General features: G+C 43.6%; 1 pseudogene; it reads right to left on the bottom strand.

The window, feature by feature from the left end:
- Positions 1–2,336: 2,336 nt before the first annotated feature.
- On the bottom strand, positions 2,337–3,291 carry LOC128560295 (heme oxygenase 2-like; annotated as a pseudogene).
- Positions 3,292–10,826: the final 7,535 nt, after the last annotated feature.

Below are 10,826 nucleotides of genomic sequence, written 5' to 3'. Positions count from 1 at the left end.
TTACCTTATTCTGTTCTATTCTTTTTTTAAAAAATCCATTTTGAGCTCACAACTTTGATTTCCTGAACCACTAATGGTTGTAACCTAAAGTGGAAAACCCTTGACCTACACAAACTCAACACAACCTCAGCCCCCTTGGTCTCCTGTTTGAAACATCACAGCTGTCCAGCATGGATCCTAAGCCAAACTTAAGGGCTCTGGCTATAACCAGACGAATTCAGGAGTCTGGTGAATAAACTGACTTGCTCACTGTGGCATTTCCTAAGTAAAGAAAGATCGGAAGGGAAAGAAATTAACGTCCTTGCCAACTCTGCTAGGCAGGCATGCTAGGTACAGTACATGACGCCTCCCTCCCACCTCAATAATTCTCCATAGTGGGCATCAGTCCACTCTACAGCTGGTGGACAAGAGTGCTTCCCTCTTTTTCCCATGTGTATGGCCAGATCTGGTTTCTTACTTCCTCCCGGAAGGCCCCTCCAAGAAGCCATGAACCTCTGGACATGCAGTCAGCACTGGATTTCTCCACAAGGTTTTGCAATACTTGGTTATTGTGCATGCGGTACGTACATGATTATCAACTGTGTGTGAGATGTGTATGTGTCTCTTGCTCTGCTGCTGCCAAAATTACACGCAGACTTTCAGTAAATATGCTCTTGCAGTTCTTGGAGATCAATGTCATGCTCCACAATTCCCTTTTCTGGTACCTCTTCTGACCCGGCCATTTGAAGATGACTAGAGCATTTCCAGCTATTCTTAGTTCCTTTGGCTGCTGACCTAGACTATTTGCGGAGGAGGCAGTAGGAGCTGGGAAGGGCTGTATCAGCCAAATCCAGACCACATCTCAGGGGCTGACTGTCTCCAGCACTGGGGCAAGCACTGAAAACAAGAAATCATGTGGGCAGAGCTTTCCAGGTGGGCAAATAAAGAGCAGATAGATACCCCCACCAGCAATAGAGACTGCCACCTGGGTTGTCCAAGGCTGTGGGAGAGAAGACATCAAAGGACACAGGGAGGTCAGGGCACCCAAACAAGTCTGTAGCCAACGCCTAAGAGCAAAACCACCCATAAGCCATGTTCCTCCTTGAGTTTCCCCCAACGTCTTCTACTCTTCTGAGTGCTGCAGGCAAAAAAAAAAAAAATCCTGCTTAAGTCATGCACTTGCAGTGTATTCCACACTCACACCCGGTGAAGGGGGCAGCTTCCCAGACACAAAGCAGTTCTTCAGCTGGAATGGGTCCTTCACACTCTAGGTCAAGTTTTTCAACCTTTTGTATCTCATGGCACACTTGAACCTATATTTAAACTTCCATAGCACACTTAAATTATGTTGATCAAAAAAAAAGTATATATATTTACTATTTTCTGAAGTTCTTTTGAAAATAATTTAATTAATCTAAAAATTTTCGAGGCACACGTAAGGTCCTCTCATGGCACACTACTGTGCTGCGGCACACAGGTTGAAAATCAGGACTGTAAATCATACAACTGCACAGGGGCCGATTCAACAGACGGTCTGATCCGATCTCACTTTCAAGGTATTTCTATATCAATTTCTTAACGGTATATAGAAAATTATAGATATATAGAAATAAATGGAATATATATGTGGGTATGTAAAATCTAGACAGAGATGGAAAGATTATACTTAACAGTTTCCCTCTAAGAGACTCACATTAAGGCTCATAATACTTCACAGAAAAACTGCCTTTTCTTCTATTTGTATGAATTCACACCTTTGTTCAAAGCAGCACTGGCCAAAAAAACAAATCATGACTTTCAAATCATTTAAGCCAGCCTTTGGCTCATTTTAAGTACTAAAAGGAACTAACTACTTTCTCTGCCTTTCTGTGTTTTTCAAAGTAATAGGAGGGAAAATATCAGAGTTTTATAGTTGATCCTAACTATAGTCTGCGGTTCCTTTTTTGTTTTCGCAGTTTGTCACAGACCTGAAGATTGATCTGATGGTGTTCAGAGCTAGCTCCTTTTCAGAACTTTTGATATTTAAATCACACATCTATCTTATGAGCATATTTCTTCATGAGGAGTAGTAACATCTATTCCAAATAATTTTTAACATTAATGAGCTGATAATTCCTGTGATAAAATATCAGAAGTCAGAAGGGGTTCACTTTAGGCTTCATCCAAATGAAACCCAAATTTCTTTTTCTTTCTTTTTTTTTTTTTTTTCTAGTTGTCTGGCTTTTATTGGTTGCCTGTTTTCCCAAATTCAGCATTTTTTTTTTTTGAAAGTCACCTGAGGTGTAATTTAGTCAGGGGTAGAGATGGTGGTGGGCTAGTGGTCACTTGGCGGATGCCAGCACGGCATGATGGATCCTTCACAGGTAGTACCAGGCTGAGAGTCCAGCAGCCAGGGCCACAGCCAGAATGAGCTGGAGGCTAGGCCTCCTCAGCACAGCCATGGCTGTTGGGGAAGGACAACTGCTGCCCTCCCAGGCACCTTCGTCTTGCTGGACAATGTAATAGGGGCACTTTGGCACATCTCCTTTCCCATCATGCACAGGGAGCCCATCCTCCAAGGTCTTTCTGGCAAACGTGGAGTCAGCCTGGTTCAGTTCATTGAATATCTGTGTGTTGTACTGGAAGGCCTTGCTGGCCTCCTCCACAATTATTGCTTTGGTCTTCAGGTTCAGATCCAGGGCATTCATCCTGGCCCAGTAGAACTGCTTGAACTGCTGGGCATTGTCCACATTTTCAAACAGGCAGAACTGGGTGCCTTCCCCTGTGCTGGGGAGTTTTAGCACCTGACCCCCTAAAAGGCCCCCATGTAGTGGGTGTATACATGGGCCACCAGCAGCTCTGGCTCAATCTGCCATAAGTACTAGATCCGATCCACATACCTTTGGGCAGACTCAGAGCACTGTACCCGCTCCTCCCAGTTTTCACCAAAGAAACACTCCATGTCCTTGGTCAGCACCTCCTTCCCGGTGCAGCTCCCTGGGGAAGTACAAGGGAGCAAAGGCTGGGTGGTCCTAGTTCCAGTCCATTTCCTCCTCGATGGTTGAATATATGGATAAAGTGCAGTGGTGGCCAGCTTAAATAGCTCCTTCTTAACATTGCCTTTCAAGGAGTCCTTGGCAGACTGGTGTTTTCTGCCTTGTCACGTGCCTCCTTGGTCCCTTCCTTCAGAAGCTTGGAGAGGTCACCTGTTCTGGTGTGTTTGTCCTTTTCTGAGGCCCCAGAGTTCTTTTTCTCTGACTCTTCTACATCCTCTGAGGTCTCCACTTCGGTTGACATTGTTGCTAAATGTGGTACTTGCTGCTTTCAACCCTTGGGTCCTGCCACAGCTCAGCTTCCCGCGTCCCCCAGGCCAGAGTCAGCGCCAATGCCCATCAGCAACTCAGGTGCCATGCCCCACAGCGGGTGGCATCTTTTTTTTTGAGACAGGTTCTCATTCTCACGCAGGCTGGAGTGCAGTGGCACAATCATAGCTTACTGTTAACTCTTGGGCCCAAGTGATCCTCCAGTCTCAGCCTTCCAAGTAGCTGGAACTACAAGCATGCTCCACCACACCTAGCTGATTTTTTAAATTTTTGTGGAGGATTTTTCACTATGCGGCCCCAGCCGGTCTTGAATTCCTGACCTCAAGTGATCCTCCTGCCTCAGCCTCCCAAGCAGCTGGAATTAATGAGCCACTGCATCCAGCCTCATTGTTCATATATATTCATACCTAAAAATAATAATTTTTATTATCATCAAATATCCATTGTACAAATTTCCTTGATTTTCTCATAATTTTTAAAAGTCTATTGGAATTAGCACTTAGTTGATGTGTCTCTTAACTCTATTTCAATCTCATCTCCTTTTTTCTCCATTCATTGCATCTATTTTGTTGAATGAACTGTCTTTCTCCTGGAGACTTTCCCACAGTCTGGAGTATGCTGGTTGGCTCCCTGTGGTTGTTTAATATGTTTCTTAGTCTTATATATTTTCTATAATAAATTTTAAGGACTTGATCAAATTTAATATTTTTGGTAATACTATTTTATTGGAAGATCTGCCTGCTTCCATAAAAAGATACATGCTGTTTGGCTATTCTTGTGATGGTAGCAGACTTTTATAATCTTGGCCTACATCATTAATTCAATTGGGGTTTAAAATGCTGATAGGTAATTCCATTATTTCTATATTATATATTGTCTGAGGTACACCCATAAAAGAATCATTCTTTTACCAACTATTTGATTTCCCTGAAGTACATGTCATATAGAAAAGCACAATAAATGCCTTAGTCCCTGCATTTACCAGTTTTCAAAACAATGAACTGTTTCTCTATTATCCTCCAAAGGTAACCAGTGAGGTGTGTTTTCTGTTTTAGTCTTTTACTATCATTGTCATTATGAACTCAAGGACTTTAAGCTGATGCTGTTGATGCCCAGCCCCATATCACCTGGACTCAACTCTGATTTCACCTAAATTTGTGGTGGGTGAACAATGAATGTATCACTGTCCTATTGCTAGTTTGAGAGCTTTCTCCAGCTTGCTCAGCCCACCCATGGTACAGCCTAGAAATAACAAGGATTGTCCTTGAAAATGGAGGCAGAGCATGATGGTGGACGGGAAGGACATTTAGCTCAGCTCTCCTGGAACAACAGGTGAGAGTGAGTGGGCTAGATCATTCCTGGTGTGGAATATTGGGGGTGTGCAGCGAGGTGGCAGATTGCTGGACTTGTAGTGTAATCCGGAGCTGCGGAGACTGCCAGGAAAGGTTCTGTCCTGGGCTGCAGCGGCAACCAGCCCCACCACAGAGGATTGCATTTCCTAGTTTGTGGGGAAACTAGATATTGTGTGGAAAGATTGGTGAAGTGTGGACTCCCAAGTGGAACTAGGCAGCCAGAGTGGGGTGCCATCTGGTGCAGCACCGCCTTGGTTAGGCGGCAGGAGAGACACTCAGATGGGAAAGATCCCCGATAGGAAGAGGTCATTGTTTTGGAATTTGGGAGGTGGCGTGTGGCTGCAGGCACCTTTCTGCCAGGCCAGGTGCAGCAAGTCTCACCCACAGATAGTTGTCCTACACTTGGAACTGGCCCAAGATATCCCACACTTCACAGGAACTGTTGCGGGGAGAATTTGTGAAACCTGCCTGTGAAGATTTTTTGAGATTGGTAGAATCAGCAGTTCGGCAGGGTCTAGATGCCAAGTGGGTAATCAGGCAAACACCAAGAACAATTTAAGCTGGGAAAAAGTAATATAAGCCTGGGAACCACTCATGGCGCCACCTGGTGTCCAGAAAGTATATTACAACAACATAAATATATTCCTACTAAAGTCTATCCCTACGGCATATATATAGTCATATGTTTTTAAAAATAATTTTGTTGCCTTTTTTCCCTCTCTTTGCTCATTCTGTTTGATTGTTTCCCCCTTTTTATTTCTTGTAGGAGTTATTGTTAAAAAAAATTTTTTTAATTATTTTGGCCTATATCTGCTTGCCCCCCCCTTTTTATAGAGAGTCTCACTATGTCACCCTCAGTGGAGTGCTTTGGCATTGCAGCTCACGGCAACCTCTAACTCCCTTGGGCTGAGCGGTTCTCTTGCCTCAGCCTCCCAGGTGGCTGGGGCTGCAGGCACCGCAACAGTATCTGGCTGTTTTTTTGTTATAGTTGTCATTTTTTTTGGTGGGCCCTGGGCCAGGTTCAAGCCCACCAGCTCTGGTGTGTGTGGCTGGTGTCCTGGTCACTGGGCTACGGGCACCAAGCCCTCCCCTTTCTTTTATGTTTGCTGAGAGTGTTTACATCAGGCTATTTGAGTTTTTGGTTTTGTTTTGATTGTTTGTGTGTCTGTCTGTGTATCTGTTTGTTTTTTCATTTTGTTTCAATGTGCCTTGTGTTCTGCTAAAAACTCAGGTTGGCTATTTTCTCTAACTCCAATTTTTACATTCAACAAGAGCAAAGGGGAATTGGGGATGATAGACAACTAAAGCCAGCTTTCAACAGAAGCACCCATCCAGAGGGAGAGATAATGGCCAGAAAGAACCTGAAAAAGCTGATGACTGGGAGCTGAACTGAGAGAAGAGATTGATAATTGCACGTCTTCTCTGCTGCGGCAAGTTGCAACTCCAAGGAAACAAATTTCAGGTATAGAACCCACCCCAAAGAGGACACATGTCCATCCCCTCCCCCAAGAGAGTTGCTTGCTTGCTTGCTGTGAGATCTCTACAAGTGATCAGTGAACAGAGGTCCTCTTCTCTCACCCCATGGGAGCGAGTTGCTGGAAGATGGGACTCCTTCTCCAGAGAATACTTGCTGTGAGCCTGGGCATTCTCTTGTCTGGCATGAAGGTTGAACAAATATTTTCCCTGCCACTTTGAATTCCCAGTCCACCGTTCCCCCTGACCTGGTGGTCTAGAAGCCCAACCCCTGCAAAGACCAGAACATTCGTGGTTCTTTGTTAAGACTGGGCATTGCATGGTCTGAGGTAGCACAGCTACACTGTAACTGTGAATCCAGTAACAATGCAGAAAGGCACAGGGGTGGAAAGTGTCCAGCTTGGCTCTGAGAAAGAGCAACTCAGCAGCAGGGCTTGGGTCTCCATATGCTCGGGAACCACTGAGGCATAGGAACCCAAGTGGAGACACCTTCCACCTAGCAGCAGCATTAGTAGAGCAATCTAGCTGTGGTCAAATTTCAGAGAAACACCTCCCCAATTCTGTGGACTGCCGGAGGGAGCTAGATCTCACATTGCAGAGATACCAGAGGAGCATAGCAGCTGGGGCAGAGGCACAGTCTCTGAGGGTGAAAAACATTTGCTGCCTTGTTAACCTCTGGTTTGGAACAAGCGCAGGTGGAACACTTCCCAGTTTCCATTGAGCACCTGAGGTAATCAGACTTCAACTCCCCCAATCGGCTGGTGGCAGAGTGTGGTCACTTGGCTGATGAGGCATTGACTTCCCTCTGACTCTGGCAGGCCCAAATCCCTAGTGCATTTGCTCATTGGAGGGAACTGGGTCACAGCCCCGTGGGGCTACCAGTGCCTTGGGGTGATGGAGGTTACAAGGTGAGGAAGGAGGCACCAGGCCCCCTGGACTATTTTGCTGGGTGGGCCTTTCCAACTCCACAGAGCACTGGAGTAAGTTACACTTGAGCTGCCAGTGGACCCCCACTACCTAGATGCTGAAGACCTTTTGAACTCTGCCACCTATTTGGTGTTTGTGTTGACCAAGACAATTGGTTTGGAACTCTTAACCTGGGCTGATCACCCAGGGACCCACCAAGGTTGTACCCTGGTTGTGTTGTTGTGGGGTTGTGTTGTTGTTGCCTGTTGTGGGGGGCAGGGTGTCTTAGTTGCTTATATATCTCCTCAGCTGATATTTCAGCCCAAAGCCACTGATTCACTAGGATTGGACAGAGACTAGCTGAATACAGGTCAGAACCATCTAGCCCCACCACACAAGCAGATCCCCAGAGTTTCAGGCTATAGTAGTGAATGGGAAATTTGTGAAGCTCTAGGGGAAAAGCTGCAACCACCAAACCAAGTTCTTTGGTAAAGGGCTGGTTAATTACAACTCCAGGAGCCCTCAATTCAATTTCACCTTACCAGCTTCTCTACCCAAACGGTGAAAAATAATCATGGGGCGGAATCAGCAGAAAACCTCTGGCAACATGAGTAATCAGAGTAGATCAACTCCTCCAAGGAATGACAAAAGAGACACAATGAAAGATCCCATTCATAAACAAATGGCTGAGATGTCAGAAATCAAATTCAGAATTTGCCTTGCAAATAACTTTAACAGAATGGAAGTAAAGTATGAATTAGAAATTCAAGGAGCAATTGAAAAGTTGTCTCAAGAATTCAATGAATTCAAAGACAAAATCACCAAAGATTTTGACACATTGAGGCAAGAACTTGCAGCCCTCAAAGATCTGAGAAATGCAGTAGAAGCCCTCAGTAACAGAATAGAGAAGGCAGAAGAAAGGATCTCTGACATTGAAGACAAAGCTTTTGAACACTCCCAAATGCTCAAAGAAGAAGACAGCAAAAACAGATCATTCCCTGAGAGAATTGTGAGACCACTCCAAAAGAGCAAACATTCACCTTATAGGAATCCCTGAAGGAGAAGAGGATGGTCCGAAAGACAAAGATACTCTATGCCAAGAGATAATTGAGAACTTCCCAAGCATGGCAAGAGATACTGAAATTCAGATAGCATATGGGTTTCAGAACTCCAGCACAACTGAACCCAAATAAAGCATCTTCTAAACACATTGTAATTAACTTCACAGAAGTTAATATGAAGGAGAAAATCCTGCAAGCAGCCAGATGTAAGCAAATCATAACCTACAAGGGGAAGAATATTAGAATGACTGTAGATCTCTCTGATAAAACTTTTCAAGCCAGAAGAGGATAGTCATCAACCTTCAATCTCCTAAAACAAACATCTTTCAACCCAGGATCCTGTATCCAGATAAATTGAGCTTCATTTATAATGGGCAAGTTAAATACTTTAATGACATAAATACGTTGAAGAAATTTGCTAACATAAAACTAGATCTTCAGGATATTCTCAGACCCATCCTCTGTAATGACCAGCTCAATACTCTACTACCAAAGTAAACTCACTCTGAAATTCTTGACCCAAACCAAATTTCCACAGTGGTGAAAAGATTTAAAATGTCCACTGGACTTTCAAAAGACTTGACACCCAAAATATTACCAGGTTTATCAATACTCTCAATTAATGTGAATGGCTTAAATTGTCCTCTTAAGAGGCAAAGGTTGGCTGACTGGATACAAAAATTCAGGCCAGATATCTTCTGCATGCAAGAATCTCATCTTACCTTAAAGGATAAATATAGACTGAGGGTGAAGGGATGGACATCTGTAATCCTGGCAAATGGAAATCAGAAAAAATCAGGGGAGGCAGTTTTATTTGCAGATACATTAGGCTTTAAACCAACAAAAGTAAGGAAAGACAAGGATGGCCACTTCATATTTGTTAAGGGAAACACTCAACATGATGAGTTGTCAATTATTAACATTTTTGTGCCCAACCAGAATGCTCCTCAACTTATAAGGGAGCAGACATGAGTAATTTAATATCTTCCAGCATGATAATAGTTGGAAATTCTAACACCCCTTTGGCAGTGTTGGTTAGATCGTCCAATAAGAAACTCAGCAAACTGCCCATAAATATCCCTTTGAGGACACAGGGAGTCAGTGAGAGACTTCTGGACCCCAGAAGGAAGACAAAAGCAGTGGAAAACTGGCAAGTGGTTGTGTATGTTCATTCGGTCTAATCCCACCAGCAGCTGTAAGTATAGTAGCAGTGAGATTACAAACTGGAAAGGCCTTACCGGTGAGCTACCTTGGTTTTTTTGGACTTGGCACTCAGTTGAACTACCTTGGGCAAACTTGGGCAAGAGTGTGGAGGACTTTAAGCATTGTCTAGGGCCACAGACTGAGCTGCTGAGGTAGAGGGAGCTAATAGTGTTCAGCTGTGGGCCATGCGGAGTCATTGTGGGAGAAGTGCCCTGGCAAGTTCTGCTCTCAGGGTCACAAAGCAAGGATCAGGTAGAAGCTAGTAATCTAGTAACTGAGCAGCCTAAAGGTGGGTACTGAGACCCCTTGCAGCCTTAGCCCTCAAGGGCATAAGTGAGACCAGATTTGGCACACTGGTTAAGTGGATAGCCACTTCAGGACTGATCCCAGCAATAAGCACTTTCCTGGGAAAGCTTCAGCTTAGTCGAGGTTAGCAGTTTAAACTGCCTTTTATGTAGGCTGAGGAGAGATTTAGGCTCTCCACCCTGTGGGGTTTAAGAAATCAGCAGAGGCCTCCAGTCTCCATCTTGTACAGGATTATCAACATTGTGATTAACATCTCATACCCCAGAAGATCACCAAGACAATATTCAGCAAGAGATGTATACTGCTTTGTTTTGAGTTTTTTGTTTTTTGTTTTTTGTCTGTTTGTTTTTTTTTTTTTTGGTTGTTGTTGTTTTGTTTTCTAATTTCAATATTTTCCCTATAGATTTTTCTTTTCTTTTTTCTTTTCTTTCTTCATTTTTCTAGTTTAAATATGATTTCCTATTGTTGCTTTTTTCAACAATTAGAACTTTATTTATGTTAGTGTTTCTACCCTTATTATTCAGTTTTTCCCCCAATTTTATCCTGTAAAGTTTTCTGTTTGCCTGTTTTTGTTTCATTTATACCATTTTTGCCTTTCCTCTCCACTTGGTGGAGGTGGGGTACTGTGTCCGACAAGCTAGCAAAGAGCTGCTGACCTCAAAGAAAACACCCAACCTGGTACCCCCAGAGGTTGGGGGGTTTTAAGGTTGGGTCAAAGTACCCTACCATGCACTATATTGTTCTGTCACCCTCTTTCTGTGCTCTTCTGTTTGTCAATATTCCCTTTTACCCACCCCCTCTCCTTTCCCTTTTTTTCTTTTATTTTCTTTCTTTTTTTTTTTCTTTCTTTTTTCCCTTCTTGCTCTTCAACCTTCTCATCCTTCTGGTACTATACTAAAAGGACTCATCAAAACCCTGGTCCAGAGGCATGGCAACTTAAAGAGCAAGAGAAAGTGAAAGAAAAATTAGGGCAAGAAACAGATATAAGAAATCACTCATGAGAAAGAATCAGCAGAAAACTCTTGGCAACATGAAAAACCATTCCAGAGCAACCCCGCCCCCCCCAAGGGACCATGAGGTAGCTACTGCAGAGGATTCCACCTATAAAAAAATGTTAGCAATGACAGAAAGGGAATTTAGAATACAGATGATGGAAACAATGAAGGAAATTGCTGATAAAGTGGAAAATAACCAAAAGGAAATCCAAAAACAGAATCAAATAAGATATGAATGTTATGAAGAAT

This window comes from Nycticebus coucang, chromosome 11 (assembly GCF_027406575.1).
Source record: "Nycticebus coucang isolate mNycCou1 chromosome 11, mNycCou1.pri, whole genome shotgun sequence".
In the NCBI taxonomy this organism is placed as follows: Eukaryota; Metazoa; Chordata; class Mammalia; order Primates; family Lorisidae; genus Nycticebus; species Nycticebus coucang.
This window is presented reverse-complemented; position numbering and strand designations above follow the sequence as displayed.